This window comes from Hemitrygon akajei, chromosome 21 (assembly GCF_048418815.1).
Source record: "Hemitrygon akajei chromosome 21, sHemAka1.3, whole genome shotgun sequence".
Taxonomy (NCBI): domain Eukaryota; kingdom Metazoa; phylum Chordata; class Chondrichthyes; order Myliobatiformes; family Dasyatidae; genus Hemitrygon; species Hemitrygon akajei.
This window is the reverse complement of record NC_133144.1, coordinates 63995413-64023352: the sequence shown is the minus strand read 5'-3', so window position 1 is coordinate 64023352 and position 27940 is coordinate 63995413. Positions and strand designations below refer to the sequence as shown.

General features: G+C 42.9%; 1 protein-coding gene across 10 annotated transcripts in view; it reads right to left on the bottom strand.

The window, feature by feature from the left end:
* The window catches only part of zmiz1a (zinc finger, MIZ-type containing 1a), a 418554-nt gene that overhangs the window by 270676 nt on the left and 119938 nt on the right, over nucleotides 1–27940 (bottom strand). The window lies entirely within an intron of this gene.

Genomic DNA, 27940 nt, shown 5'->3' with positions numbered 1-27940 from the left:
CGCTGAATGGTTCCAGAGGAGGTTAACAAGAATGATCCTGGGAATGAAAGGGTTAATGTACGGGGTGCGTTTGATTGCTCTGGGCCTTTACTTACTGGAGTTTAGAAGAATGAGGGGGGACTTCATTGAAACCTATTGAATACTGAAAGGCCTAGATAGAGTGGACGTGGAGAGGATGTTTCCTACAGTGGAGGAGTTAAGACCAGAAGGCACAGCTCAGAATGGAAAGAAGCCCCGTTAGAACTAGAGACGAGGAAGAACTTTTTAGCCAGAGGGTAATGAATCTGTGGAATTCATTGCTACAGACGACTGCGGGGGCCAGGTCATTGGGTATATTTAAAGTGGAGGCTGGTAAGTTCTTGATTAGTAAGGGTGTCAAAAGTTAAGGGGGGGGGGGAAGAGGCAGGAAAATAGGGTTGAAAGGGGGGATAGTAAATCAGCTATGATGAAATGATGGAGCTGACTCAACAGGCCAATTGGCATAATTCTGATCCTATGTCTTCTGGCTACAGCAATGGGTGCAGACCACTCAGCCTTTGACTAATTGGCTGCAATCCAGTTAGTCCACAGCTAGAGTTGAGCGGACAACTTCAGCCACCTCATTGCTGAACTGACTTCACAACACATTGACTAATTTTCAGGGATGCTACAATTCATATCCTCTGTATAATGTACTTACTTTTTAAAATTTTAATATTGGCACAATTTGTCCTTTTATGTACATTGGATGTTTGTCAGTCTTGCCATGTCCAGTTTTTCATCAGTTCTAATGTATTTTTTTGATTTTCTTGTAAATACCTGCAAGAAAATGAACCTCAGAATCTCATCACTATATGGCAACATACAGTATAGATACTTGATAATAAAATCACTTTGAACTTTGAACTCTCGCTCAGGAACTTGATGATTGAAGGGTAATAACTGTTCCTGAACCTGGTGGTGTGGGACCTAAGGCTCCTGTACCTCCTTCCCAAGCAAGGCCTGGATGATGGCCATGCCACAGATCAGCAGATTCTCCATGACCCTTTCAAAAGGATGCTGCCCAGTTTATACTGAGGTCTCCTCCTGTCCAAGGAATGCTCATATGACTGTGCATGTCTGTTTACTTGCTTCCCAGGAAACGCCATGGCAAACATCCCAGCATTCCCTGCTGATGCCCCACCACCGCTGGCCAAGCGCCAGTGCAAATCTTCCTTTTGCCGGGTTAGCAGTGGGGAGGCTCAGAAACAATGGGCCCAGACACTCCCAAAAACTGCAGACAGGGGTGGTGGGGGGGCGTGAGAGGCATATGCTGTGAGTTGATTCAACTGGCTGGCCGCGATCAGAACATCCATCTGGATCCTGGGTCAGAAAAAAGCAGCATTTGTGCCTCCTCAGAATTATTATTTTAAGAAAATATTTTCTATCATCTTCTGCTGCCAGAAACAACAGCTCACTGCATTCCTGAGACGCAGTTGCAGAAAAGAAAACATTTCAACACATTTCACCAGCTCTTGGTTTCAAACAATGCCGCGATTTTCTGACACAAAGATGTCCCTGATGTTCCCAGTTTTACTTAAGAGATACAGCACAGTAACAGGCCCTTCAGGACCAGTGAGCCTGCACCACCCAATCACACCCAAGTGATCAACCTACTAACCTCTACATCTTTGGGATGTGGGAGAAAACTTGAGCACCAGGAGGAAACCTACAGTCACGAAGAGAATGCACAAATTCCTTACAGTCAGTGATGGAACGGAACCCAGCTCGCTGGCACAGTAGCCACCACACTACCTGCGCGAATGGAAGCCTTGCAAAGGAAGCTTTTCACTGTATCTTGGTACATGTGACAATATCAAACTTTCCGGGAGGCCAGCAGCCACGAGGACAAGAAGCTAAGAGACCACGATCGACTCCATTTCTCGCCAATCTTGCTGATTAAAATGTCAAGGAAGATTGATAACATCGAGGCGAGCGAGTGTTCGGTGCTCGCTGCTGTCGGAGGAAGGAGTTTGCATGTGATGGTCCCTCTATTCCTCTCACATGCAGCTCCCAAGGGAAGGCCCTTGTGTTTGAATGGTCTCTCTCTCTCTCTCTCCCCCTTGACACTGTAGGGGATGGTACTGAAGTTCTGGGTCTGCGGTTTGTGGATTGCACTGTAACTCCTTTTCCTGTTGCTGTTTTGCTATTTCGGTGACTGAATTGGTGCAGCCCGGAGGAAATGAACACTGAGCTGCACTGAATATGGAACCTTTCAATTCTGTGTTTTTATATTCTGTGCTTTTGTTCATTCTTTCTTGTTGATGTTTGTGCGACTTGTTTTTGCACATATGGGGGGGGGGGGTTTAGGATTATTGTTTTTCATTGACCAGGTTCCGATTCAAAAGAGATGAAAGTTTCTGAGGAAGAAGGGGTGTGTAGATGCAAATAGAAGACATCTTGCAAGAAGGATTTTGGAGGGATACAGATCATGTACAGGCAAAAGAGATTTATTTTAGTTTAGCATCGTGTTCAGCACCACCACAAACCGAGTCCAAACCTGAATCCACTGAAGGTTGGAGGCCAAGGAAGACGGTCTTGGGGTTAGAGAACCGTACAAGTGTGAGGGTGGCAGTTGTCATTATTTTGTTGTTTGTTGTGTTCTGTGTTGTTCTATCGAGCAATGTGGGCATGCTCTGTCAGAATGTGTGTTAACACTTGCAGGCTGCCCCCAGCTCACCCTTGAGTGTGTAGGTTGCTAACGCAGAGGGCATTTCACTATATGTTTCGATGTACATGTGGTAAATCAACTTGAATCTGGAACAGATGCTGCCTGACTTGCCTAGTTCATGTGTGTGTGTGTGCGCGCGCGCGTGCGTGCGTGCGTGTGTGCGTGTGTGTGTGCGCGCGCGCGTGCGCGGAGAATTTCCAGCATCAGCGGAATTTCTTGTGTTTAAAACCTACCCACTTTCTCTCATTTACAGCTCTGACAGAAGGTCATCAACATGAAATACTAACTTTTCTTTCTGCTCCACGTTTGCTTCTTGGCCTGTTGAGTATTTCCAGAATGTTGTGTTTTTATTTTTTGAACAGAAGACCTGGCAACATACAACAATGTTGCTCTGTTTCCTGCAGCGTTACAATGACTGCACCACAAGACTCCACGCTTGCTGCTGCACTTTCGTGGCTTTTGAAATGTGCTATTAAAACAAAAGTTCAATCTTGGTATTTTTTCCCAGATACATATCTGCTTGACTAAGCCGGTAAACAAAACCCAAGTCACAGTGAGTTGAGCTCTGCAGTGAGACAAGAGGTGAACTTCTCAAATCCTGGCATGGTTTTAAGACCTTAGAGCAAATGACTCAATTCATAGCACAATGAAATGATAGCTCCCCTTAGAATTTCACCCCACATGAATGTGGTAACTTGCTCAGCCACACTGGACACCATCCTCAATGATTATTCATGTTCGCCAACACTTTCAGCATCAATTCAAGATTCAAGATTGTTTCATGTAATTTCCTGTACAACGTGTAATTGCAGCACCAAAAAACACAATAAGATAAACAATACAATCATAATAAAGATGCAGTAAGTATAAATACATAAGAAAGTTGTATACATAGATTGATTGTATGTCCATTAAATAAGGCTAGGCTGTACATATGGTGACTGACGAAAAATAATAAATTAGCTGTGGGGTGGTGGTTAGATGTTGGAATTAACTAGTTTGACCGTAAGACCACAAGACATGAGCAGAATTAGTCCATCTGGTCCATCGAGTTGGCTCTGCCATTCGAACATGGCTGATTTATTTTCCCTCTCTACCCCATTCTCCTGCATTTTCCCCATAACCTTTAATGTCCTTGCTAGTCAAGAACCTATCAATCTCCACTTTAAATATACCCAATGACTTGGCCTCCACAGCCGTCTGTGGCAATGAATTCCACAGATTCACCACCCCCGGCTAAAGAAATTCCTTCTCATCTTTGTTCTAAAGCGATGTCTTTCTATCCTGAGGTTGTGCCCTCTGGTCATCGACTCTCTCGCTATTGGAAACAAACTCTCCACGCCCACTCTACCTAGGCCTATCAAGATTCAGTAGATTTCAAAGAGATCCCCCCTTCCCCCCAGCCCATTCTTTTAAATTCCAGCAGGTACAAGGCCAGAGCTATCAAATACTCCTCATACAGGTTCTGGTCATTTGTCACACAGAGGGCATACTTCTCATATGTTAACACTTCGATTTCCAAGATCATTCTCGGAAAACTCCTCTGGACCAGCTCATTCTTTCTTAGATATGGGAGCCAAAACTGCTCACAATACTCTAAATGTGGTCTGACCATTGTCTTATAAATCCTCCGCTTTACATCCTTGCTTTTATATTCTAGTCCTCCCGTTTGGTGAGATAGCAGAGGATTTCGGCTAATCTGTGGGGAAACTGCATCAAATCTTCTTAATCTCTCACTGTTTTGCCAGCTACAAGTTAAGTTTATAGTCATGTGGACAAGTACATTGAAAAACATGCTTGTAGCAGCATCACACACACACCTAGGTACAGACAACCACACAACATGAATTAAACATAAAATTACACCATACAGTGGAAAAATAGACTGGAAAAAAGCAAGGCCTTAGTACATACAAAACCTACAGTTAAAGATAATTAACAGCCTGGTAGTGCAAGAGGTGGTCTGTAGTTTTCCATTGCCATGGTAGGGTTGGGGATGTGGATGTTGAATACCACGTTAGCTTAGCGGTTAGACCAATCACTTCCCAGTGCCAGCAATCACTGATTGGGGCTCATTTCTGTAAGCAGTTACCGTAGTTTGCTCTCCCTATGACCATGTGGGTTTGTTCTGGGTGCTCTGTTTTCATCCCACATTCCAAAGACATATGGTTAGCGTTAGGGTTAGTAGCTTTTTTAAATTTGGCATCATCCCCCTTCCTTCTCAGTCCTGATGAAGGATCTCGGCCCAAAACGTCTACTGTTCACTTTTTTCCATAGATACTGCCTGATCTGCTGAGTTCCTCTAGTGTTCTCTGTGTGTGTTGCTGAGGGTTAGTAAGTTGTGGGCATGCTATGTTGGCACTAGAAGCATGGTGACTCTGGTGGGCGACTCGCAGCACATCCCCAGACTGTGCGGCTGTTGATGCAGACGACACATTCCATTGTAAGTTTTGATGTTTCAATGACAAATAGAGCTCATATTTAATAAAATCTATTTTTCAATCAAGAACATGATGATTCCTCATGTCTACACAGAGCGGCTTACTGTGCAGATGCTTTCTCTGTAATAAAGTTGTTATTTATATAAATTCAAAGCCATTGAAGCATGCTATCCTTTGTTAGCTGCTTGCAATTAAACTGTAAATTCATTCATACATGCCAATTTATGAGTTTGCTACCAGTAAACAAGAGGCAGTCTCCTCTCCCGTCACCCACTTCCATAGCTCTGCTCCTTTGTGCCTTTGAGTATTACATACGCACCGCAAAATTAGATGATTTTTCTATGAGATTAAAATACAGTGGATTCCACTTAATTGGGACACATCAAAAGCAGTAGATTTTGGCCCAATTAAGCAGCTGCCCTAATTAGCAAAAGTTTTGTGGCAATAGTTAAAAAGGTATACGAAAGACAAACTGAGTAACAAATTATGTGTTTGAATTAAATACATAACAAATTATAACACTACCAACAGCACTACAGTACTTTAAAACTGCGTATTAGTTCCTAATACTTGTTGACAGAGGTATCCATGCAGTAGACACAATGAACAAAATCAGTTCTGGTGCAGATAACAGACTGCCTTCAGAAAATGTTATCAATCTGCCAAATCTTCATTTTCATTGTAACCTATTCAAGATTACTGTTGACGTCTTCAAATTCTTCATAGTTCCGAAATTGTTGAAGTCATGAAATCATTTCAATTTCACTCCCGGCCTTTTCTGGCATCTCCTTGAAACTGCAGTCAGCAAAACAGTTCGGAATTGTCTTACTGCTTATTTCTTGGCATCTGTCAGTGACAAATATCACCACTTTTTTTAAACATAAACACACACGACTGACGCTACAAGAAAACTGTTTGCTCTAGGCATTGTAGTCTAACAAGTGCACGACAGGTGTTAGTTAAAAACTGCTCAGCAAAATTCTCCTGCCCCAATTAAGCAGCCTGGTGTCCCAAATAAACAAAGGGAGTTTCAGCAGTTTTTGTTCTTTAGCAATTGTTCCAAATAAGCCTCTGTCACAATTAACCAATGGCCCAATTATCCAGAAACCACTGTATTGGTGAATTCGCCTAATCCCTGGATCAAAAAAAAATTGAATTGTCACTCACTTTAAATATATAACAGAAAAACTACATACAGCACAGGTACAGACCTTTCAATCGTGTTTTTCTGACCTTTTAATCTACTCTGAGATCTAAGGGAGGTGGCAGGGGTGGGGGGGGGGGGGAGCAGGAGAGGTACAACCTGGCAGGTGATAGGTGAGACCAGGTGAGGGGAAGGTGGGATGATGAACTAAGAAGCAGGGAGGGGATAGGTGGGAGAGGTAAAAAAGAAGGAAACTGATAGGAGAGGACAGTGGACCATGGAATAAATGGAAGGAAGTGGGGAACCAGAGGGAGGTGATGGGCAGGAGAGGAGAAGGGGTGAGACATGATCCAGTATGGGGAATGAACCAAAAGGAGGGAGTGGGGAGAAATTACCCCTAGTTAGAGAAATTGATGTTCATCCCATTAGGTTGGACGATGCCATCAAGCTGAAGGCAACATCTTTGCCCAGCTAAACGTGGAAGAGATCACACAGCACGAAAACAAACCTTTCGGTTCATTAGGTCCCATCTGCTCATGTTTGTCCCCTATGTCTCTGAACCTTCCCTATCCATGTACAGTACTTGTCCAGGGGGCGTTCAAACGTTGCTAATGTACCTGCCTCAAACACTTTCCGTGGCAGCTCATTTTATAGCATCACCGATCAGCGATTGGGGAGTTGTTGCACCCGTTGTGTGAAGGAGTCTCTATGTTCTCTCCATGAGCACATGTGTTTTCTCCCACATTCCAAAGAGGTGCAGGATGCATGGTGACACTTGTGGGCTGCCCCCACAAAACCCTCAGACTGTGTTTGTCACTGACACCACCGATGCCTTACACACTATGTTTCTATGTACATGCATTACTGTACAAAAGTCTTAGGCACATGTATATAGCTAGCGTGCCTTAAAACTTTTCCATAGTACTGTAGTAATCTTATATATTGCGGTGTACATCTGCCGCAAAAAAAAACATTCATGACATATGTGAGTGATGATAAACCTGATTCTGATATGGGTCTCTATTGTAGACTGAGAGTGGGAAGGGGATAGGGAGAGGGCAATCATGATTGGGAAGAGGGAAACACCAGAGAGACATTCTGTAATGATCAATAACCCAATTGTTTGGAGTCAAATGACCTTGTCTAGTGTCTCTGGACTTCCTGCCACCTGTTCCACAATGCTTCACCCTCACCATTCCTAAAATCCTTTGCTCCTGCCCGATTTACAAATTTGTACTCTGCTCCACATTGACCAATACATTACTGTGCCAAAGTCTTTAGGCACCCTAGTTTTTAATATATATATGCCATCGCATTGAAAATGAAACTTGCCCCCATTGTATGCACAATTTGCACTAGATTGTGTATTGAGCTCACAACCACTGACTTTAATGAACAGTCTGTTTTGAAGCAGAGTCAGTTCACTGGGACCTCTGTACACAAAAGGCCTGAGTATTGTCGAGGGTCCCTACCAACCATCCCACAACCTCTTTGACCCACTACCATCAAGGACATCAGAACTAGGACTGCCAGACTGGGTGACAAATTCTTCCCTCAGACTGGGAGACAAATAGAAACAGGTAGCATCTATGGAAATGAATAGACAGCTGATGTTTTCGGCTGAGATCATTCATCAGAATTGGAAAAAAGATGAGAAATTAGAAAGAGAACTAATTTTGTCCATATTCAGTACAATGCTTAATGGAATCAATCCATGATGTTTCAATTGTGTTTTGGAGAAATGTAACATCAGTAAGTTACAATATGAAAAGTTAGAAACATAGAAACATAAAAAATAGGTGCAGGAGTAAGCCATTCGGCCCTTCGAGCCTGCACCGCCATTCAGTATGATCATGGCTGATCATCCAACTCAGAACCCTATACCTGCTTTCTCTCCATACCCCCTGATCCCTTTAGCCACAAGGGCCATATCTAACTTCCTCTTAAATATAGCCAATGAACCGGCCTCAACTGTTTCCTGTGACAGAGAATTCCACAGATTCACCACTCTCTGTGTGAAGAAGTTTTTCCTCATCTCGGTCCTAAAAGGCTTCCCCTTTATCCTTAAACTGTGACCCCTCGTTCTGGACTTCCCCAACATCGGAAGCAATCTTCCTAATGAATACTCTGGCACTACCAAGGACTCATTACTAGGGCAGCAAACTGTTTATCTTTGCTGCATACTAAATGCAACTTGAATGATACTTCAATAATTTATTTGTGGTGATATTTTGTTTTATGTGCTGCGTGTGATACATGTTTTGTAAGTGCCCCGTGGTCAGGAGGGACATTGTTTTGTTTGGTCCTATATATCTACAGTCAGATGACAATAAACTTGAACTTGCACAATGCTTTCCCAATCTGTGCACTGCAGGTGTAACTGAGAATTTCCACCCCAAAGTCTGAGCTGTCAATTAGGTGTCAAAAAGAGCCAATTCTCTTTTCAGCCTACTTCTGAAGTAGTTCTTCCCATCGAAAAAGAAAAATAGCAGTTTCTAATGTCCTGACAGTAATCCATGGATTACTGTCAAAATCGCTCTTGAAAAATATGAACAGTAACTTAAACCGGAAGCCACACTTTCTAAATGAAGAATAAAACATTTATGCCCTCCAAGCTATCATTTAAAATGCTGACATTTCAGCAGAAATAGTCCAAGGCCCAACACCTACGCAGCTGCATCCGAATCTGAGCGCACTGGAGGCCGAAGAAACGGACTGCCTTGGGGTGAGAGGGCTGCGTACGTGTGTGGATAGAAGGAATGCGGCTTGACTTGCTGTGTTCCGTGTTGTCCTGCCAATCATGATGGGATGCTACATTTGATGGCGACACTTGCACATCCTGGTCGGTTGTTAATGCTAACAACACGGTTCCCTGCATATTTCCACATACACCTGTCAAATAAACCTGAACCTGAATCTTGCTTTTTGAAGACTGAATTCGGTCCATGCACACATTGTAGACTGACCAAACATTTCTCACCATTTTCAGACTCTTCTGTAAGACCAATGACCTCACTGGCTACAAGTAGCACAGTGGTTATGTTACTGGATCAGCAGCCAGATTTCTTGGACACTGAGATACGATGGTTCAAATCTCACTATGGCGGCTCGGAAAGTTACTAAGTAAACTTCGGCCTTGTTTTAGAACTACGAAGTTCCTGAATTGTTATAAAAACTCATCTACAATGGCAATGTCCTCCAGAACCTTGTCCCTTTCAAAGTTCAAAAACTCAAAGTTAATTTAAGTACACATATGTCACCATATATAACCCCAAGATTCATCTTCTTGTGGGCATTCACAGTAGATACACACAAGCGAACCAATGACAGACTACACACAAGACAGAAAAATGATCAAAGAGAAAAAAGAAACCTAAAAAATAATAAATAAACAAACAATAAATATCAAGAACTTGAGATGAAGAGTCCTTAAAAGTGAGTCCACAGGTTGTGGGAACAGTTCAATGAAGGAGTGAGTGAAGTTATCCCCTCTGGTTCAAGCGCCTAATGGTTGAGGGGTGATAACTGTTCCTGAACCTGGTGACGTTTTCAAATAATTCCAGTCCCCCCAGTATGGTTGACCATGACACCAGCATAAACTTCTTCCACCAATTGAAAAGCAAAATATTTGACATTCATCGGATTTACCCAACCAGCAGCACCTTGCGTCCCTCTCACTCAACGCCAATAAAACTAAATAACTGACTGACTTTAGGAGGGGAAAGGACAGTGAACATGTGCCATAATTCCATTCCATTCTCTAACCAATCTCCACAACCCTAACCATACCTCGGTGAAGTAACACGCTGACCACTTTGCACCACGAAGCCCATTTTTTGTTCCAATTGCGTCCTTTCTCGTATAATTGATTTTTTCTTGTGAATGCTATGTGTCTGTGATACTGCTGCAAACAAGTTTTTCACTGCACCTGTGCATGCAGAAACTTGTATTTATAAAAATACATTTCTGATCTCCAAAATTAATGTTCAAATCGATTCCTTTTCAACCTAGAAAATTACTTGTGCTCCAATTTGCCATTAAGGAAGAAGCAAAAACCACAGCCTGCAAAACCTCATATAGGCATAAAAGTCCCATTCCCATTCCAATATGTTGGCCCATGGCCTCCTCTGCTGTCAAGATGAGGCCATTTTTGGTTTGGTGGAGCAACACCTCACATTCCATTTGGATAGCCTCCAATCCAATAGGGCAGGATCATCGATTTCTCTAATCTCCAGTAACGTTTACCCCTCCCCCTTCCTCCTTCTTCAATTCCCCTCTTACCATGTGCCTATCCCTTCCACCCCCACCCCCCCCCCGGTGTCACACCTCCTTCCGTCTCACCCATGTTCCACTCTCCTCTTTCTCCACCCCTTTACCTTTCCTACCTATCACCTCCAGTTTCTTACTTCAACCTCCTCCCACCTCTCTCACCACTGAAATGTCACCTGTTGATTCATTTCCATACATACTGACTGACCCTCTGAGTTTCTCCAGCATTTTGTGTGCGCTGTTCTAGGTCAGGGGTTCTCTCCCCAGAGTCCCCTTGCATAATAAAAGTTGGAAACCTCTGCTCTAGGCATAAAAGTTTATAGGTAGTATCTAGTGACAAATAAATTCAGACTGAACTTTGAAACCACACTGATTAGTGTTGCGTAGGCTGGTTCAAGAACTGAGTCATTGCTGTTCTTGTACCTGGTGGTATGGGACTTCAGGCTTCAGTATCTCCTGCCTGATAGTACCTAGATAGCGAAATGGGTAAAAAACCTAACAATTTCCTTTTATAATGGTGAGGAACTGGGAACTGTTAATATTCAAAGGGATTTGGGTGTACACAACTCAATGGAAATTAAAATGCCTTTGGAGCAGAGGAAGTTAGGAAGGTAAGATCCTCTTCTGTCCCCTTCCTTCCCCTTCTCCCATGGTCCACTTTACTGTCCCATTAGACTGCTTTTTCTCCACCCTTTACCCCATCTACCCAAACCCCTCTTCCTCCACTTTCTCCCATGGTCCAGTCTCCTCTCCCAACAGATTCCTTCTTCCCTACCCTTTATCTCACCCAGTTATCACCTCCCAGCTTCTCACATTAAACCCCTTTACCTCACCCACTCATCTTCCCCCTCACCTGACAACAGTTTGTACTCCTTCCTCTCCCCCAAATCTTCTTATTCTGGCTTCTGCCCCCTTCCTTTCCAGTCCTGATGAAGGTCTGGGCTCGAAATGTCGACTGTTCATTCCTCTCCATAGATGCTGCCTGACTAGAATTACATTCTTAAGAGTTTCAATAATATGGACATTGGAAGTATCAAAATTCAAAAGTTCAAAGTTCAAAGTAAATTTATTAGTAAAGTATGTAAATGCCACCATTTATTGTAATTTAACTTTTCCTCTGCTTGCTTATAACTTTTATATAGCCACTTATATAAACCCTTGGGATTCATTTTCTTGTAGGCATTCATAATAGAACAAATACAATGGACTCAATGAAAAACTATTCTCAAAAACAAAGAACCAATGGGCAAAAAAAGTAAAAATGTATAAGTGTAATATAAATTGACTACAGTAACAATGATAATAAATATGTAAATCAATAAGTTGGAGAACATGAGTTGTAGAGTCATTGAAAAAGTTTCAAACTTTAGCTCGAGTACAATCCTGATTGGTGAATTTTGTCAAAAAATTGTTCATGCAAAAGTAAAAGTATTTGAAATGCTGTTTAAAGACGAGATGAATCAGCCAAGGATGGCCAGATTTTCATAGGCTCATTCGTTTGTTGTGTGCATGTCAAATGACAAGGTTGTTCATGGTCTTTCCATGACCTTGATTGATCTTGGCATTTTTTTCTACAGAAGTGGCTTACCATTCCCTTCTTCCGGGCAATGTCTTTACAAAATGGCTGACCCCAGCCACTATCAATACTCTTCAGAGGTTGTCTGCTCGGTCGGTATCAGTGATCGCATAACCGGTCTTGTGATATACACTGACTGCTCAGACGATCATCAGCCACCTGCTCCCACGGCTTCACGTGACCCTGACCGGGAGGCTAAGCAGGTGCTACACCTTGCCCAAGGATGACCTGCAGGTTAGTGGAGGGAAGGAGCACCTTACACCTCCTCTTGTAGAGACGCATCTACACCCCACCACCTGCTTCATGGGTAACTTTAGTTGATATTCAAGGCTGCTAGTGGAGGAATGTTTAAAATGGGGAAGGGGGATCAATTCTGTGACTGCAAACTGAGATTGTTGAGGGAATCCTTCTTTCCAACTCACTGGGCACCAGCTCAGCAAAGTATTGAAAGGAGGCTGTGTGTGAGTCACCAAATAAATACGGACGCTTGTACTTGTTGTCCATGAGGGTTGGTTTTAAACCTACGTGGTTGTTTTGAATGATACGTAATCACTCCATCACAGGCACCTGTGCCCTTAGCTGACAAAGCCCTACATATTACCCCCCAACCCCAAGTTCTCTCTGCCTCTCCATCTCCCTTTACTCCTCTTAAGATGAAGCTGAAAGCCAACTTTTTGATTATATCTGTTCTTTCCCTCTCTGAGTTTTAGTGTCTATATATACTGCCCACACATCCAGCACTAAGGACACCACCCCCATCTGGGCCATGCCCCTTCCTCATTACCACCATCATGAAGGAGGTGCAAGAGCCTGAAGACAGACCATGATTCAGGAACAGAGTCTTCTCCTCCACCATCAGATTACTGAATGACCCATGAACCCATGAACACTACCTCATTATTCCTTTTTCTTAATTACTTAATTATTTTAAAGTTCAAAGTAAATTTACTAACTAAGTAAATGTGTCACCATAAACTCCCTGAGATTCATTTTCTTGTGGGCTTTCATAGTAGAACAAAGAAATACAATAGAATCAATGAAAAACTACACACAAAGACCGATAGCCAATGTGCAAAATAAATAAAAATAATAATGAATAAATAGTAATAACCATTAATTTTGCAATTTATAATTCTTTCAATGTTGGTTCTGTTGCCACAAAACAACAAATTTCATAAAGTTGAGTATGTCAAAGATAATAAACCTGATTCTACTGAAATGAGGAGAGAGGAGGAGAAGGGAGAGGGAGAGGGAAGGAGGAAGGAATGTTGATAGGGAAAGATAAATCTGCTCTCAAGCTCCCCTGCCATTCCCAGAATTCCAGTGTTGCCTGGATTGATCAAGGCCTTTCTCACAAATGCAACAAACTTGCCTTCAGACTGTGAGTTATTTCCTCTTCTGGAGGTGTGGTGGGATTTACAGGGAGGGTTGAGCCCACTGAAGATTTTTGTTAAACAAGCTGGTTATTTGCCACATCGCTTCCTTCAGGAGGAGGGAGCCATTCTAATCTGTTATCTTATCTCCACTGCAGAAAGATCAAACGTAACCAGCCAGAACAGTCAGACAGGCCCTGACACAAAACAGCAGCCCATGTACTGGCCAATAAGTGACGTCTGCAGCTTGGGGCAAGAAATCAGAAAGCTCAAAACTTTTTGTTAGAGTGCAGGTTTGCAGATGAAATTCTTGGTAAGATTAAAAGTGACTGAGAGAAGAATGGGATCATGAACCCATGCGCATTAACTGGTTTTTCTCTCCTTTTGAACTAATTTATTTATTTTATATATATATATATATATATATATATATATATATATATTCCTTATTAAAAAGATAACCAAAAGAAACACAAGAGATTATGCAGACACTGGAATTCCAGAGAAGCACACACAAAATGCTGGAAGAACTCAGAAGCAACTCTTTATTTCCATCCATAGATGCTGCTTGACCTGCTGAGTTCCTCCAGCAAGATAAAGATTAGCTTTATTTGCCATATGTACACTGACTTACACAGTGATATGCGCCATTTAGCTCAAGTCAAATCAGTGAGGCTTATACTAGGCAGTGCGCAAATGTTGCACGTTTCTGGTGGCCACATAGCACGCCCACAACTCCCTACCCCTAACCCACACATCTTTGGAATGTGGAGGACACTGCATAACCCAGAGGAAATGCACACATTCACAGGGAGAACATACAACTTCCAGCAGCGGGAATCGAAGCCTGGTTGATGTTACAGCTGCCACTGTGAAGCATTGCAATAATCTCTTTGCTACTCTGCTGCCCATTAATCTATAGCCCACAGTAATTTACAGCAATTCTTTTAATGTCTTCCACAAAACAACAGATTTCACGACTTATGTCAGTGATAATAAACCTAATTCTGGATCTGGCCTGTGGAAGAAGCATCTTCGATTAGAGAGCATGGGTTTTTTTATAATAATACTTACATAATAATAATATGTTTCAAGATTCAAGATTGTTTAATGTCACTTCCAGGACACAAGTGAAAGGAAAATTAACTAATTGTTACTCCGGATCTGAGACAGCACAAAGAAAGACAAAAAGGTAAAGAAGACAATAATAATAAAAAAACACTAACAATAAATATAAATAGATAAGATAGCATATAAAGATCAACTAATTGTGTGTCCATAAGATGACTGACGGGAAATAATAAAGTTCAAAGATCAAACTAAATTATATTTTCAAAGTACATATATGTCACCATATACAACCCTAAGATCTATTTTCTTATAGGCATACTCAATAAATGTATAGATTAATAACCATAACAGAATCAATGAAAGACTGCCCAACCAGGGCAGAAGACAACAAACTGTGCAAATATAACAATAAGAAATAAATAAGCAATAAATATCAAGAACACAAAATGAAAAGTCCTTGAAAGTGAGTTCACAGATTGTGGGAATGTTTCAGTGATGGGGCAAGTGAAGTTCAGTGAAGTCTTCACCCCTTTTGGTTCAAGAGCCTGATGGTTGAGAGGTAGTGGTGAAGTTAGTGGGTGGAGGTGTTGATCAGTCTTACTGCTTCGGGAAAGTAACTGTTTTTGAGTCTGGTGGTCCTGCCCTGGATGCCACATAGGATGGAGGAAAAGTAATACAATTTTTTAATGTCCTGCTGCCGCGGAACAACAGATTTTACAGCATATGTCAGTGAAAATAAACCTGATTCTGATTCTGAAATACCAGTTGGTCAGTCAATGACAAAAAGTGAACTGTAAAGATCAGACGGAGTTAAGGAGGCACAACATTGCAACCGTCCACAAATCCGACCCTGCTCGGGCACAGTCGGGTGAAGAAATTTCAATGGGTTGCGATGTCGGGGGGGAGAGATGTAAGGAGGTTTCAAAATGCCGATTAATCCCTGCTGAATAGGCAGCGTAGCGGCAATGGGTTGCTCTGAAACACCAGGATGGACTGGGAGGCTGCAGCTAAATCTGCATTCAGGCATTGAAAGGCCCCATTGTGCAGCAGGGATTCCTTCAGCTTTCTCTCGGACTGCCTCGGGGGCACCCCTGGCCACCACACCAAAGAGAGGGAAAGAAAGGAAGGGGACAAAAAAAAAGTTTGGGAGGTGTGAGAGGGTGGGGGTGGGGGGCTGGCGGTGTGGAGGTCAAGGGAAGGACACTGAAACCCATCAAATTTCCGAACCCCCCCCCCCCCACCCCCGGACTTATATGGGGCTCTGTCTTGGTGAACGCGAAACACAGAACATAGAACAGTACAGCAGGGCCACTCTTTGGCCCTCTATATTGCGCTGACCTTTTAACTTGTTCCACAATCCATCCCTTCCCCCTATACTATCCATAACCCTCCCGTCTTCATTCATTCATGCGCCTCCCAGTCTCTTAACGCCTGTAATGTATCAGCTGTGGTAATGTACTGTACCAAACCTCTGGGCAGTGTGTTTGAGGCACTTAGCACTCTCTGTATGAAAAAGAAACCTACCTCTGTCATCCCCCCACCAAACTTTCCTCCAATCACCATGAAAGGACGTCCTCTGGTATTAGGAACTGGTGCCTTTGGGGAAAAGTCGCTGATTTCTCTCTCTACCTATTACGTTGGACAACTCATTTTCTCAAAGGTGTTGCTTTTGTTTATGCTAGGCCACTTAAAGCTGAACACAAATATAATCTCAGACTAATTGTATCATGTAGGAATTTGGAGAAACAAGAAATGAACTTTTATTGAATATAATGCGTAACAGTGCTGACACTTCGCAGTAGCTCAACCAAGCTAAAGATGTTTTGTTGATGATTTTCATTTGTACTCGGTGTCTGAGGCTCCTCGCTTCAGTGACAAACAAAAATCAGCCAGCACTGATGGATTCCTGTTGCCCTGACGTCCTGGTGAAATCTTTCACCATGCTCGTCACTGACAGTGCCAAGATTTGGAGTGAAGAAGTCTAAATGGGAATGCAGGAAATGAATCTTTAGTGACATGTTGAACTTCATGATTTTGTGTGCTTGAAGCATATTGTCAACCAGCTGCATGTAGTCTGGTGCTCTGTAATTGCCAAGAAAACGTTCAACAACATCCTTGAATACTTTCCATGTGATTTTCTCCAGTCCCACTAGAAATTCTTTGAATTGATGACCTGCTGGATTTGCGGACCAACAAGGATGCCTTCCTTAATCTTGGCATCAGTTATTCTGACTTGAATTATGAATTGAAGTAACTAATGTAGGGAAATTTTTTTTAAATGGTGTGTGACATGGAAATTTCATGGTCCATAAGATACACCCAAATACATTCAGGAAGCAAAATCTTTGTTCTCCAGTGTAATCTTAATCCTGATGTTTGCAAGTCTGAGAGTCCAGGGCTGAGGGCTGGAGGCCCAGAGGTGACCTGTTCTGGGGTTGCAGGTTTGTCTGTGTGTGTGAGTGGGTGGGTAAGCAGCTTGTTTTGCTGTTGTAGTTCTGCTCAGCCTTGACGGCACGGCACGTTGGCTCGGGAATGAGTGGATTGGCTGCCCCCTGCATACGGGTGTGTTGGCTGCCTATTTCACTGCACATGTGATAAATAAATCTAAATTTTATACACCTCTATCAGTTGCCCCTCGTCCTCCCACACTCCAAAAAGAAAACCGCTGGCTTGCTCAACCTCTCCTCATAAGACATACTCTCCAGCCCAGCTCTCTGAACCCTCCTGAAAACTCCCACATTTTTCCTATAATGAGCCGACCGGAACTGAACACAATGCTCCAAATGTGGTCTAATCAGTTTTAGAGAAATGCAGCATTGCCTTGGTAGGTGACAGAAATATTGCAAAAGGGTGTCAATGTAAATCCTACCGTCAACCAGGCTCCAGAGAAAATTATTTGGTCATTGTTTCTAATTGCAGTGTACACACTGCCGGGTGTCTTTCCCTGAATCAGGACAGAGACACACTGCTCTGTGCCTGTCGAAACCATCATCAAACATTGAAAGTTAAACAGTGGACGAGGGCTGGGAAATCAGCCCTGTATCCACAGTCCACCAGCACCAACACTGCCCTTTACAACAGGCCCTAAACGTTCACCAACCTCAGCAGAAAATCAAAAGTAAAAACTTGTTGACTCTCTCAAAGGATGTTAGGTGGTTATCTGAAGAGACAGCTTGGCTTTGTTACCAAGTGCCAGATATCATCTTTCAGAGGAGTGAAAGCCAGACTGCACAAGCAGAACAAACGGTTCCCTGTGTCTTCCCGAATCCTCCTCACAGCACAAATAGTTTCTGAAGAGAGGGGGTGGGAGGGAGAGGAACTGCAATTCAGTTCGCTCAGAACAGAGGGTTCTCTGCCTCCTTTCTGCTTGTCTGAAATTTCACAAGGGATCTTTATCCAACCTGTACTAAGAAGGCTCAAGGGAGCTGCCAATGGCCAACACTGCTTTCTGGTGGCTGCAGATTTACCACAATCCTGACTGGCTGCATCGTGGCCCGGTGTGGAAACACTGATGCCCAGCAACAGAAAAGTCTGCAGAAAGCAGTGGATACAGCCTAGTCCATCTCTCCCCACCATTGAGCATGTCTACAAGGAGCAATGCACAAGAAAGCAGCATCCACCATCAAGGACCCCAATCATCCAGGCCACGCTCTCTTCTCATGGCTGCCATTGGGCAGGAGGTATAGAAGCCTTAGGTCCCACACCATCAGGTTCAGGAACTGTTACTGCTCTTCAACCATCAGCTCCTGAACGGCCGCAGATAATTTCACTCAACACTGAACTGATTCCACAACCTATGGACCCTCTTTCAAGGAATGTTTACAACTCATGTTCATGGTTTTATCTGCTCTACTTGTCTTCTTTTGCAGATTGGTCAGTCTTTGTGTACAGTTTTTCATAAGCTCGATAGTATTTTGTTATTTTCCTATAAATAACTGCAAGAAAATGCATCTCGGGGTAATCATTATGGAAAATATTAGTTTATTTACTTCCCGATACAGATTTATTACTAATCCACACATCTTTGGAAAGAAGGAGGAAACTGGAGCACCCGGAGGAAAGCCACACGGTCATGGGAAGGATATTCAAACCCTTCCAGTCAGAGGCATCAGTGAAGCAGGTTCAATGGCCTGTAACAGCATTACCCAACACTAAGCTACTGTACCACACCATACAGTGCAGAGATGTGCCTGGTCATGCACTTTAGTAGAAGGATGAAGGCGTAGACTATTTCTTAATGGGAGCAAATTCAGGAAGTGGAGGCACCAGAGAGTTGGGAGTCCTTGTACAGGATTTCCTAAAGGCTAACTTGCAGGTTAAGTCGCTGTTAAGGAAGGCCCTTCTGGCCCCTCAAACCGTGCCACCCAGTCATAGCCTAATCACGTGACAATTTACAATGACCAATTAACCTACCAACTGTTACATCACTGGATTGTGGGAGGAAATCGGAGCATCGTGGATGAAACCCACACAGACACGGGGAGAACTCCTTACAGACAACGGCGGGAATTGAACCTGGGTCACCTGCAATACTAGCTTTCATCCGAAGATGTCTAGAATATAAACCAAAGATTTATAAGGCATTGGTCAGACTGCATTTGGATAATTATGAGCTGTTTTAGGCTCCATATCTAAGGAAGGATATGCTAGCTTTGGAGAAGGGTTCAGAGGATGTTTACAAGAATTATCATAGAAATAAAAGGGAAATGTCTAAGGAGTGTTTGATATCTCTAAGCACTGGAGTTTACAAAAAGGAGGGGGATTTAATTGAAAATGTCTACACAGATTGGATGAGGAGAGGATGCTTCCAAAAGTGGGAGAATCTACGACCATCAGAATCGAAGGGAATCCCTTTAGGACCAGAGATGAGGTAGAATTTCTTCAGCGAGAGGGTAGTGAATCTGTAGAATTCATTGCTACAGACGGCAAGTCAATAGGTGTACTTGCAGTGGAGGTTGGTAGGTTCTTGGTTAGTAAGGGTTTTAAAGGTTATGGGGAGAAGAAAGAAGAAAGCAATTGAGAGGGAAAATAAATCAGTCATAATTGAACAGTGGAGCAGAATTGATGGGCTGAATGGCCCAATTCTGCTCCAAAGTCTTACAAGGTCCATCTCTCTTGGCCAAGTCCTGCTCAAATGTTTCATCCGAGGTTACTCTCCCGATGAAGACTTATCATGACTTATCGAGGGAAAGGGCATCAAACGATTGGCATCCCTGGGCAACAAGCATTGGCCGGCTGCCTCTGTCCAGTGCCACGGAGTGTGGCGCTCCCTTTGTTATGCGACACCAAGCAACTGTCGATCGGTGCCAACACAAACTGCCTGTAATTACTGCACTCTGCTGCTGAATGACCTGATGCCAGTTTCCTCTCGCAATGACCTTGGAAGCTCTCGCTACAAAATCCTCCTTTATTTTTCTCAGGTTAGATGGTATCTCTTCTGGCAACCTCCTCTGCAAATGAAGCAGGGCTGAGGTTAATTTGAAATGCAGGGCTTGGTAAGTGTTTGTTAGAAGTGTTAAAGGATTAGGAAAAAAGGCGGGTGCATAGAATTAGATCAAATGATCACAGAGCAGTTACGGATTTCATTCAACAGCAGGACACCTGCAGGGCCTCTTCAAGGCCTTTAGCCATTCTTTTTAAACTGAGCCACTGATATACCGTACAGCTTGAAATTTAATTCTGGGGAACGGAAGAGGCTTCATGTTTACAGATCAGGTTCAGAAACAAAGTTCAAAGTAAACTTATTATAAAAGTACATATATATCACCATATATTACCTTGAGATTAATTTTCTTGCAGGCATAGGAAAATAAAGAAATACAATTGAATTAAACTCAGACCGCGCTTAGCGCTGAGGATGTGTTCCTCGGAGGTGGTACGCTATGTAAATCAGCATTATGTGAGGTCATTATAACATTATGTAAATGGACATGTGTGCCTGATAAGAAAAATCAATAATATATTATTTTATGTATACAAATTAATTTGTGCAGTGACAAACACACAAATAGGCCTAACCTGTTGGTACATCAGTGGAGCATTAGTAGCATTACATTAGTAGCAGCAGCAGAGGGGGAGGCGAGTGGTGGTTACATCTTAGCGGAGGGACCAGGCTGTGAGTCCCCCTCTAACTTTGGCTTCTTCTTCAAGTGGACGTCGAGATTTGACTGTCTTTTCTTAAGTTCCCTCTCATGAAGCAGTTCTTGGTAGCAGGAAATCGTATCGAGAACTGCTTTATTCCTTCACTCCCAGTTAGGGTCAGGATTTGGGTGATCATGGTGGTGCCAGTGCTGAGAAGTTTTGTGGTGAGTTTTCTTGCTGGTCTTTCCTCTTCTCAATCCGTGTCCTCAGATTCACTCAGGCTGTGTTGCTCTGTCAATTCTCGAAGCTCTCCGTTATTAAGACTCTCACCATGAGAATGCAGCAACACTGCCATCATTAACATTCTCTAATCCCACTTCACTGGCCAGTTCTACGATGTTTTGGATGACTGGTTCTGCCTTAAGTCTTAAGATGTTGTTGCATACTTCTGGCCATAGCTTCTTCCACACTCTGTTCATGCAGTTTGAAGTGCAGGCCATTTTTCAGTCATTATGGGTGAAAAAGATGGAATAAATTGGCGAGGGAGCAAGAATATTTACATACGTGCAGGGAAGGCAGACTGCGAACTAATACGTGATTGACTGTGATTGGCTCGGAGTTTATGTAAAGCGCTCTCATTGGCTGATTGAATGTTTACTGTAATGGTGACCATTCTTGAGAAGTTTTGAGTGTTGTTTAGAATGAACTTTTGTCATTTTTAAAAATTTCAATAAAGAATTGAAAAACCGCGTTGTAATGAACCAGCACTATGCGGGGGCTGAATGTAATGGAAATCTGTACAGAAAAACTGACAAACCACCAATGTGCAAATGAAAACAAATTCTGCAAATAAAAAAATATTCTGGTATCTCCCCCTTTCCTTTCTACTCCTGAAGAAGTGACTCAGCCTGAAACATCGACTGTTTATTCTTTTCCATGGATGCTGCCTGACCTGCTGAGTTCCTCCAGCATTTGGTGTGTGTTGCTTTGGATTTTCAGCATTTTCAGACTTTCTTGTGTTTAAAAAATATATAATACTGAGAACATGAGTTGTAGAATCATTGAAAGTGAGCCTGTAGGTTGTGAAATCAGTTCAGCGGTGAGGTGAGTGATGTTATCCACACTGGTTCAGGAGCCTGATGGTTGAGGGTTAATAACTGCTCCTGAACCTGGTGCTGTGGGACCTAAGGCTCCTCCATGATGGTAGTAAAGAGATGAGTGCATGTCCAGGGTGGTGAGGGTCTATCTTGATAAATGCCAGAGCGGATGGGTGACAGATGGCACCACAACAGAATTGACTCCCAGGTTATGAGAACAAAGGTCATTTGCAGGACGAAACAGGAAACTTCTTTCAAAGACAGAATGGGACAAAGAAGACTCCATCTGCAGTATTCGATCTCTCAGATTTTCTGCCTCATCCATGTGAGGACAGAAAATAACTATTTAAAACTGCAGCTATTTTCCTAAAAGGAAGGCAAGGTTATTGACCTGGAATTTAATCAAGTTCTACAGCATCGTCTGTGATAAGTAAATGCCGCAAAGCCAGCCCTGACAGTAACAATGCAAGGAAGGGAGGATATGTTTTGGGGAGAACCACAATTAAATATTCTCCACTTGTACATTTAAGCACGGTTCCAACAATACTTTAGAAAGTCAGCACAATTAAGGACAAAGTTGTTGGCTTGAATAGTTCTCCATCCACCACTCAGAACACTGATTCTCTCTATGGGCGGCACCTTACAGCTATAAAATGTCCTGCATTTAATCACCTGGGCTAGTCAAAGAGCACCTCCCTGATCTGCAGCCCTGGCCACCAAAGAGAGCAGATACATGGGAACATCTATCCTACAGATTCCCCCTTCGAGCCACACAGCCGTTTGAGCACAGATTCAACATGTTAACTAAAACATTGACAAAACTCTATAGAGTATCCTGATTGGTTGCATCATGGCCTGGTACGGAAACTTCAATGCTCAAGAATGGCGAAGTCTACAGAAAGTGGTGGATACAGCCATTCCATCACGGGCAAAGCTCCCTCCACCAATGAGCAAGTTACAAAGCGTGCTGCCTCAAGAAAGCAGCATCCATCATCAGGGACTCCCCACCATCCAGGCCATGCTCTCTCCTCACTACTGCCATCAGGAAGGAGGTATAGGAGCCTTTGGACCCACACCGCCATGTTCAGGAACAGTTATTACCCTTCAACCATCCAGCTCCTGAATCAGCATGGATAACTTCACATGGATAACTCATCACTGAACTGATTCCACAAACTACAGATTCACTTTCAAAATAATTTTCTCAGTACAATTTATTTATTTATTTATTTTCATTTTCATAGTTTGTCTTCTCTTGCACATTGGTTGTTTGTCTTTCTGTGTAATTTCTCATTGATTCCGTTGTAGTTCCCTGTCATACTGTAAATGCCCGCAAGAAAATGAATCTCAAGGTGAAATATATGTGACTTTGATAATAAGTTTACTTTGAATTTGACTTGGAACAATATTAACATTCCTTCTTTGTTGCTGGCTCTGAACCCTGCAACTCCTGACCCACCGATGTTTGTGGGGGCACCTTCACTAAAAGGACAATGGCACAGCACCACCTTCCCAGGGGCAATTATGGATACGCAATACACGTTGCTATTGTCAGTAGTGCTCACATCCTAAAAGGTGAGTAAAAAGATCCTAATTTAATTAACAAAACTCAAGCTCCCCAGGTACTGTGTGTGGGATTTGAACTCATATCTGTATCAATCCAAGGTCCTTTCGATACCAAGTCTGGTAACACAACTGTGGCCTTTAGAAGGGCTTGCATTTCCAACAAACTCTTACAGTCCTTTGCTGAAGATGGCGCAGAGTGCTGGCCTCTGTTGAGGTCCATGGTATAGACTTTGTTGGGTTTGCAGGGACGGTTTCTGGGGACAGAGAGAAGAGGCTGGGGCCACATTTGGGTTTTGGGACGGGGATGCAGGGAATTGGAGGACAGACTGGAAGTTAAACTTCAGCTCTGTGTTCAAAGGCCATCGACATGGATGTGTTTGGTCGTAGGGCCAGCAGACCAGCAAGGATGTTAGGGGTCCTGTCACTGGCAAGTCTGGGGTCAAGGCTTGCTGTTTGGGTCTCCATCCAGTGTCTTCATTCATCATTGGTGAGTCCTGAGTCTGGAAATCTCTGCGAGTCCACTGGGGAAGCCAAAACACAACCCGTCCTGGTGTGAAAGGACTGTGTATGCGCATGGGTGGGTGTGTAATATGGAGGAATGGGGCTTCTTTTCCTGTTACTTTGTCTGTTACTTTGTATGTCTGTTTTGTTCTGCCAAGCATTGTGAGCATGCTCTGCTGGTGCAGGGAAATGTCGTGACCCTCGTGGGCTACCACCAACACATCCTCTTTAACATTTCACTGTCTGCTTCGATGCGCATGTATTCGGAATCTCTACCAGGGCACATTTGGGAGGAGACACAACCAGTGACGACACACTCAGTGAATCACATCCACTGAAGCACTGCAACACTCTTATTAAATACCCCGAGAGACTCGAGTGCCACATTTTCCGTACCTGTGAATACTGCAGCCCAGGATACCCAAACACATTTGCGCTCACTGAAACAATTTATTCCAGTGCAATTTGCGCTGATCGCACACAACGAGAGTTTGGAGAGCTGCCTCTGGGGAGCACTGACAGGAAATCCCACAAGAAGTTGCACTGAGCTGTTAAACATGAATAACACGCCGTTTTTAAAGGAGCATTACCTTGGAGGGGAAAAGTGCTTGCAAAGCTCTTACTCACAGTTTGTGTTCTGAGCTCATCGTTACAGTTGGCAGGTGAGGGGCGGGTGGCCGGTACAATACAATATGGGCATTGGTCCTGGGTATGAGAGCCAATAGCAGCAGATCAAGGATCAACTTTATTCGCCATGTACATTTACACGATGGCATAGCGGTTATCGTGATGCTATTACAGCTCGGGGAATTCCAGAGTTTGGAGTTCAACTCTGACGCCGTTTGAAAGGAGTCTGTACATTCCTTCCCTTGAACACGTGGGCTTCCTCTGGGTGCTCCAGTTTCCTCCCAGCTTCCAAAGACATACCAGTTAATTGGTCATTGTAAACTGTCCTGTGATTGGGCTAGAGTTAAACAGGTGGGTTGCTAGGCAATGCAGTTCATTGGGTCTGATCACTAGGTTCTGTGTTTTATCTCCAAAGAAATTTTTTTTAAAAATTTGCTATGGTGTGTTGGTCAGGGCAACAGAAACAACATTCGACAATAATAAAGAATGAAGTATTGTATAAAATACAAAGAACAGATATGGAATCAAATGCATAAGCGCATAAATACCAGCATGTATATACAATATAAACAGCAACATAAAAAGTGGTTTAAAGTATTTACAGTGCAGTGCATTGAGGAAGAAGAAGGTAAAACAATAATACTGGAGAATAAACTTAACAGCTGAAGAGAAAGTGCAATGCAGGTAGACAATAAGGTGCAAGATCAGAACATGGCAGATTGTGAGGTCTAGAGTCCAATTTATCATACTAAAGAGCTATTTATTAGTGACGCGGGTAATAGATAGAGGAGGGTGGTGGGTGGGAGAAGGGGCAATTAACTCGAATTGTTGATCAGATTAACTGCATGGGGGAAGAAACTTTTAAGATAGTGTGGTTTTTTGCTGTAATAGCCCTGTAGCACTTTCCTGAAGGGAACTTGAAAAAGGCAGTTTGCTGGGTGGGTAGGGTCCATTATGAGTTTTCTGCCCATTTCTTTGTCCTGGACACATGATGAATGAGAGTTAGTTTGAGAAAAGAGGTGGAAAATGCTAATTCTTGAAATTCTTTTCAGTGGAAGTAGGGTAAGGAGCTACAGGTTCAAACCAAGAAAAGGTATGGCTCAACAATCATCCTCAAGGGATCTACATTTGGAATCGTCAGACCAACAAAGAGAAAACACTTGGTAACCAATAAGGGAATCATACCATCAGTTTAATCATTTGGGATACATGAAATAAGATGGACCAAAGTAAGTTTGACAATCATCTCTCATTTTCTAGCTTGAATTTATTCTTCTCCATTCCCCTACCTTATTCTGGCATGTTCCCCCTACCTTTCCAGTCCTAATGAAGGATCTCGGACTGAAACATTGACTATTTATTCCTTTACATAGATGCTGCCTGACCTGCTGAGTTCCTCCAGCATTTTGTGTGTTGCTCTGGATTTCCAACATCTGCAGAATCTCCTATGTTTTCTTTAACATTCTGTTGTTTAATCCCTAGATCAACAGAAGACAATGTGGGACATTCTCTCTTCTCCCCTCTTACATCGAGCAGAAGATACAAATGAATGAAAACATGTACCACCAGGCTCAAGGACAGTTTTTACCCCACTGTTACAAGGCTAATAAATAGCTTCCTAGTAATAAAAAGCTTGTCATATTAGGAGCATTTGTCAGCTCTGCGCCTATACTCACTGGAATTCAGAAGCATGAGGGGCGACCTCATTGAAACCTAACGAATGTTGAAAGGCCTCGATATAGTGGATGTGGAGAGGATGCTTCTGATGCTGGGGGAGTCTAAGTCCAGAGGACACAGCCTTAGAATAGAGGAGCATCCTTTTAGAATGGAGATGACGATGAATTTCTTAGCCAGTGAGTGGTGAATCCTGGGAGTCGTTGCCACTGGGGCTGTGGAGGCCAAATCATTGGGTATACTTAAGGCAGAGGTTGAAAGATTTTCATTAGTCAGGCCATGAAGGGATACAGGGAAAAGGCAGGAGATTGGAGCTCAGGGGGAAAATGGATCAGCCATGATGAAATGGACTTGATGAGCCAAATAGCCTAATTCTCCTCTTATATCTTACGGTCTTATAAACTGGACTCTTGACTTCACAATCTACCTCATTATGATCTTGTACCTCATTATCAGCCTGCACTGCACTTTCTCTGTAGCTGTTACACTTAATTCTGCATTCAGTTATTGCTGTAGCTTGTTCTACCTCAATGCACTGTGTAATGATTTGATCTGTATGAACAGCATCCAAAACAAGCTTTTCAGTATATGTGACAATAATAAACCAATTCCAATTTGATTTCCAGTAATATTCATAACTACATACTTTATGTCATTATTCACATCCACTACGATCCTGAAGGAATAAATGCTGACCACTGCTTTCTGCTGCTCACCCTAACTGGCAATGTTTGAAAATCAGCATTATTTTCCCTAAGACGGAGTTCTCAGTTAGCTTGTTTCACAGTTGCCTGCTCCTAATCAGCTGCCTTCCAGTGAGTCCAGCAGTGGTGCACGGTTAGCTCCCTTCCCATCCTCGACACATAGGATCCTGACATTATGATCAATAGATTTCTAGATGTTAATAAGATCAAGGAAAATGTATTTGGAGCAGGGAAGTGCTGCTGTGAGCTCGGCCGTGAGCAAACATACAAAAAAAAATTGCCAACTCCTGTTTCCACACTGTTCTGTTGTAGAGTCTAATACAATGCTCGCACAAGCACCAATTATCATGATAGGAAGGTGAAGTACATTACAGGAAAAAGTAGTAGGGGAATGAGATTTGTATGTCACCAAAGATGCTCGCAAATTTCTTCAGATGTACTGAGGAGAACGTTCTCACTGGCTGCATCACTGTTAGGTATGGAGAGGCCACTGCACAAGATCGGAAAAAAGCTGCAGGTGGTTGTGAACTCTCCCAGCTCCATAATAGATACTAGCTTTCCCAGCATCGGGGACATCTTCGAAAGACAATGCCTCAAAAAGGCGGCATCCATCATTGAGGACCCCCATCATCCAGAATATGCCCCTTTCTCATTGCTACCTTCAGGGAGGTGGTACGGGAGTCTGAAGACACACATTCCATGTTTTACGAACAGTTTCTCCCCATCCATCAGCAGATTTCTGAATGGATAATGAACCCATGTAGACTACCTTCTTTTGCTCTCTTTTAGTACTACTTTTTAAATTTAGTTCTACATAAATAGTAATTTTTTTTGTATTATCATGTATTGCAATATACTGCTGCTGCAAAATGACAAATTTCAAGACATATGGCAGTGATATTAAACCAGATTCTGATTCTTTCTGAGTTAGCATGGATTTGATGGGCTGAGTAACCCCCTTCTATGCTAGATGAAAATCTCTGAGTTGTGCTGGTCTCAGGTTGAGTAGTCAGGGAGCACCTTGTACCGACATGGCAGGCAGGCAGCTCTTTCCTACAAGCTGATTGCTCTAGAGAGTGCAGAAAAGATTTACACAGATGTTGCCTGGGCTGGAGCCTTGAGGGACA